The following is a 6,000-nucleotide window of genomic DNA, read 5'->3' as shown; positions in this document are numbered from 1 at the left end:
TTCATTAGCCACCGTACGTGTGCAACACAAGCTTTATTTTAGCCTCAGAACACATAAATGCAAGGTGAACAAAATCAGAAAGTCTTAAAATTAGGCTCCTCTGTTCCTCCACCAGACACACCCAACTAAATTAAACCAACAATGTACCAGGAACAAAAGACTATTTTTCATCTTTTTTTTTTTCTGTCCAGGATACCTTGGACTTCTAATCCATATTGTGTACAAAGAGCCTGTAAAAACTTCCTTCTAAAATTATAACAACAGAAGAAATGAAATTAGGTCAGCTACGAAAGAGTAGGTTGGATATAATCAAGTTATAGCACCCCTGGGACACAAAAGGTAGTGCTTTTTGCATTTGCATTTCGTCAACTTACACAGCTTATTGCTGTGGGAGGAATTCAAGGCAAATAACACTAAGACAGGATTTGCCAAAACGTTGGAAAACTGTTTGATCATTAATCACATTTGCTAAGACTGTGATTAGGGTAATTGCTCTGTATTTCTTTTCACAGACCTGTTGTCCATGGGGGGATCAAGAAGGACTATCCCCTACGCCCACGAAGTGCAGCACAGCTTATTTGGCTCTTTGTGCCTTTTTTTTTTTTCCTCCTCCCCCAAAGCATCAAATATTTGCCCCCGAAAAGGCACAATACAAATGGCTGGATACTGAGTAGCCCAGTGGTAGCATCTAATAAAGTATTACCTGTTTCATTGTAATTGCATCTCATTTTCTTTCTAACTGACTAGTTATGCTTTGGAATGAATTTTCAAAGTGGTTAGTAGTGGGAATGTTCAGCTGGGGTTTGGATGGACTTCCATAAAAGCTGAGCTTCTGAAGTGCTACCTAGTTATTTGAAAACGCCTCTTTTCTTTGGTGTGGCTAGCGGCAACAATAGCGCGCAAGGTCTCATGTTGTGTCAGTGGCTGTGTCACGTATTAATGCTGCCCCCCCAGTTTGGCTCTAGCTTCTTTTTTTTTTTTTTTTTTATTACACAACTGCATAAAAAGGTTCTTGTCTGAATCTGAAGCAATATTTGAAAAGTCTGTTTTAATTACTAGCACATGCATTTCTGTGACACACATCCCTGTGGAATCTGGGCATTGCTACTTTAATTTAGAAGCACTGATATCATTATGATGAGCATAATACAGACCTTAGACTACATAAAACAAAATGAAGAGCACAGGTCCTATTCTCTCTACCTGCAGATTAAAAACTCCCTTGGATACTACAACATTCTTTTGAACAGTGGCTGTAAAAGTTTTCTTGTGGTTTGTTTTCTTGTTTTCCTCCATGCTTATTATTTCAACAAGTACATATGAAAAGTGCTCAGTTACAAGAAAACAAAAAAATCCTGTTCTTCCTGTCAGTGCTACAGGCTCATTCTATGCTTCAGAAATCCATTGGATTCTTTCCCTCTCAGATCATCGGCTACAAGGGTTCTGTAGGAGAAATTTATGCCTTGTTTACATTGCACAACAATACTGTCTTCAGGTTCTGCTCTCAGCGCGTGTGCACAACATGGAATTGCATCCAGCTCATTTGCTTGCTCTCTCTCTGTTACGTTGTTTCTGAAGAGACAAGAGGATTAAAAAAAGCAGCGAACATTTGATGTTGTTATTAAACCCAGTTCAGCAGACTTTGTTTACTTAAAGTAATAAATCTATTAAGAAACAAGATATAACTTTTACAGTTACTCTTCAGGAGAGACCCGTGCCTTAAGGAAGACAGAGAAATTGAGGAGTTTCATGCCGGAGGCATTCCCGAAACAGGTAAGGAGGTATGCAAATAGAAATCTAATCTGGTTCTGACGTATGTGCTCAGGCAGAAAGCTATTGTTAGACAAACATGTTGTTCCTGAGCAGCAGAACTAACGAAGCCTGATTTCCTACGGATTTGTGTCCTTTGTCCCACATCTCTTTCTCCTTCACCACAATAATCCCAGCTCCCCTCATGCCTCCGATGACACTATCACTACCAACAGACAACAAACACTGGGGCTAGTCTGGAGCTATAAAAACACTCACTGTTGGCACGTGTGTTTTGAGTGGCCAGCTGGCTGGCAACAAACATATAATGGCTGAGATCCTCCTGCCTTTCAGTAACCTGGCAGTAACCTGACTCTGTCCCTTATCCTGCTGCCAGATTTCACGAAATGTTTAGAAAAAAATATAATTACATCTAACATTATCACTTTTTCAACTTGAGTCAAAATCTAATTTGCCAGAGGGTTACAAAAATTATTAGGTACAGGACAAACACTGATTGTGTAAGCTTTGTTTCCACAGGAAACGAGATTCAGAAGTTCAGCTACTTTTCTCTTCTTAAAAAACAAAACAAGAAAAACAACAGGGCTAATTGGGAAGTTTTCCTACAGTCATTTTCAGCTGCAATAGCTTGTGTAAGAAATGCTGTCTGACCTGCTATCTCACTCTAAAAGTTAATGTCTGATTTATTTTTTTTAATAAAGAAATGTGCGAAAGCTTCTATTGCTGCTGCTAACACTGAGACCTTTTATATAAGCTAAATATTTCCAGTCTACTGCACGTTCATTATTGCCCCTCTCCAAAGGAAAACACTGCTGCCTCCTCTGTGGCCTGCTCTCTGTGCACCTCTCCATTCCCGGCTTTGGGAGAGCTCCATTGGACTGCATCCGCACGCTTCCTGGACTTTAGACTACATTTAGCAATAAACATCGCCTGCTCCCAGTGCTCCCTCTGGCATATTTGCTTGAATCATGACCTTATGTTTTGGTTTTGTTGTTTATTCCACTTTCTTCAATACACATTCCCACTGCTGCTTTACCAAGCTGCCAATTAAGAACCTTCTTTAAAGGGCCTTATCAGTTTCTCCCCAGGAAACCTAAACAAAGAAGTAAATAACTGAAGACAGGCAAGCTGGAAGCTTGCACCTCCCAAATCACTTAACTTCCTTTCCTTATCGCACCTTAACATCTCCCTTACGGCAACTCTTCTACTGGCTGAGGCAGGCAGGATAACAGCACACGGTGTGTCATTCCACCAAAAGCACAAGGCATGAGAAAACCAAGGCTTGCAGCACAGCATTGCAACATCTGAGAACTGCATGATGACCAGCAGTTGGAGTTGGTGAACGGAGAAGGAGCAGAGGTTACCTGTGCCATCAAGATACGTACCAGGAAAGGCTTCCATTTTATCCCTTTCCCCTCAAAATGGTTGAGACTGCCTATCAGTCTCGCTTGGGCTGAGGACAGCTGTTGAAGTACTGCTCCAGATCTCCTGCAAGAGGTCTTGCAGGACCAGGAGAGTGAGGAGCAGCAGAGGCACCCTGGGAGGTGCCCCAACTGGAGGGGAGCAAGGTGCTAAGGGCTGTGGTGAAATGAGTTGGCTCTTGCAGTTTGGGGCTGAGTAGGGAAGGGAAGGTGCAGATCATAGAGGAAGGTTGAGCAGACTGTAAAACAACCAAATTGCTAATGGGCTGAGGATTTTGGCACTCTAAGAAATGGCTTTCATAGCAGTGTGAGAAACTCCTTTGTTCGTACCAGGACTGTGTGTACAGATGTAACTGTGTGCATAAACACCAGGGCAGGGCACAGGGAATGTAAAACAGGGCAGATGTGTCCTTCCCTGCCCTCCCTGCATGTGTGCACACACACACACACACAGAGTTACCCTTTTTCACCTTTGGACTTCGGGGAGCAGGACAGAAGACCCGTCAAGGTGTAGTGAGGCAGAGAGCACCCAGGCTAAAGACTTTTTCTGGGATTGTTCGTCTGCCGAGGACATAGGAGGAAGGGAGGATAATTGAAGTGCAAATTATCTTTAACTATAATTAGATGTTCACATATATTAAAAATATCTTTAAAGAAATTTAAAAGATGATTTCAAGATGAAAATAACGCTTAGTGCACTTCAGAATCTAGATGTTTCCCCTTTCAAGCTCACGCTATATTGAGGGGAGTAGCCCATTAGTGCTGTTTTGAGTTTTACAGTAAATTATCTCAGATGCATTGGCAGAAGATTAGAAGACTAAAAAAACCCCAAACCCTTTAAAAATCACATTTTTCATACTCATTGAACACTAGGGCATGACATGTGTTTTTTGATCTACTGAAATTACTGTAAAAAAATGCTGACATAGTCCTGACACTTGAACCAATGAATATAATGTTGTAGTTACAAATCTGGTAAAAGTTTCCAGCTAGGCAAAAAATAAAAAACATTTCCCTCCAGTGTTTATATAAACCTACAACAGAGGTAAAGTTCCCTATGGAGTCCTGTCTGTGCTGACATAAGCACCACACATGCTAATGTGACCATGTCAGCTCATGCTAGTCTTCCAAGTAGATTTTTTCTTGCTGCTTCTACTGGACCACTATTCCAAATCCTAAATTCTCTGGTGGTCAGGAACCATAGTTTCCATCCTAAATGTACTTATGGCAAGTCGGTGTCCTTCACCTTAAATAATTCTTTTTCTTGTGTTGGATACTAACATAGAACCCTTGAGAGCATGCCCAGAGTCAGCTTAGCTTCAGTTTTCATTTGTTAGGCTAAATAAATCATGTTTCTGAGCATCCCAGCAGCCCTTCTTGAGAACACTTACAGTTTAAACTGGTCTTTCCCGAACACCAGCGAACAGAATTCTTTTTGTCTTGCCATCATGAGGTTACTTCTTAATAGCATTACCTTTGTATCTTCAAGTTAGATTATGTGGAACCTGAAGTCAAGATCTATTAAGTCTACTGTGTTTCCTTTGCCTACAAAGTCTGTTACACAGTTATTACCAAAGAAAAATGCCAAATTAGTCCGGCACAATCTACCCTTGGTAAAACTACTACTTTTCATGCATTTTTCATTTTACATCACCAAGTATTTTTTCCTTCATATTATTTGAAAAGCCCCCCATACTCCTTGGAGGTAGCAACCTATGGTAAATTAAATTGGATGTACTAGGGAAAAGAGTTCAGAGAATCGAAATCATCATACGGATCAAATATAGCTTCTCCAAGTCTGGTTGACTAACATTGATCACACACCAAAAAGAATGGAATCAGGATTCTAGCAACAGCCTATGTCAGTCTACTGCATCAGTGCAAGAAACAAAGTCTGTGTAATACCTAGCTGTACTTCGCCATATTTATCAATCTCTGTCACAAATGCTGGTTACATATTTGATGAGCAGTTCCATCGATCTGAGCCCTATGGTAGCAGAGACCACAAATTAAGAAAAAAAAAAAAAAAAAAAAAAAAAAAAAGCAACCCACATGCAGGTCTCTCGGGGCAAGGTTTAAATAGAGCGAATCTATTATGCTGGCTAGCTAGGGACTCATTACTGAATTCACCATTCTTTGTCTTTGGAAAGGCTAGAATCCATTCCGGGAGAAAAGCCCTTCAGCCCTCGGGATCCCAGCAAAAGATTAGAGTCTCTTTTTATCATTCAACAGTCCTATTTCATCCCCACTGCAGAAAAGATTATGCCAAGGGCCATTGTTTCCTATCCTCAGGCAGGCTGGGATCTCTTCCGAGAGGGCAAAATTTTTAAGTGCTTGCAGCCCTGGTAGGAAGTGCTATGAAAAATAGGCAGGAACTACCTCTCCGTTCTTAAAAGCTGGATTTCCCTGTATAATTATCCCAGTGGGAGCTGGAATTTGGAGGACTCATCTGAGTGTGGGACAGAGGGAGGCACAAAGGCTGGCGCTGCCCCCCCTCCCCCAGCCCTAGGTGGAGCAGAAAGCAAGGAAGCTCGTTTCTCCGGCGGCACAGATATCCTTCCCAGCAACAGAATGGCTGTGCTCCGCGTGCGATGATTTGACGCTGACATAATGCTTCCATACAATCTCTGAACACGGGAACTTCGGCACAGACCCGTTAAACCATCCTTGCCTACACAGCTGCTGCCCAAAATTCCTCGTAACTTAGCAACTAACTTGCTACCTGCTATCACTCATAGGCCTTCGTTAAGGTTACCACTTCCTGAGCTTTTCCCTTTCATTGTGTGTATGAATTTCAAGTATTCCCCCC

This window comes from Numenius arquata, chromosome 4, assembly GCF_964106895.1.
Source record: "Numenius arquata chromosome 4, bNumArq3.hap1.1, whole genome shotgun sequence".
Lineage (NCBI taxonomy): Eukaryota > Metazoa > Chordata > Aves > Charadriiformes > Scolopacidae > Numenius > Numenius arquata.
This window is presented reverse-complemented; position numbering follows the sequence as displayed.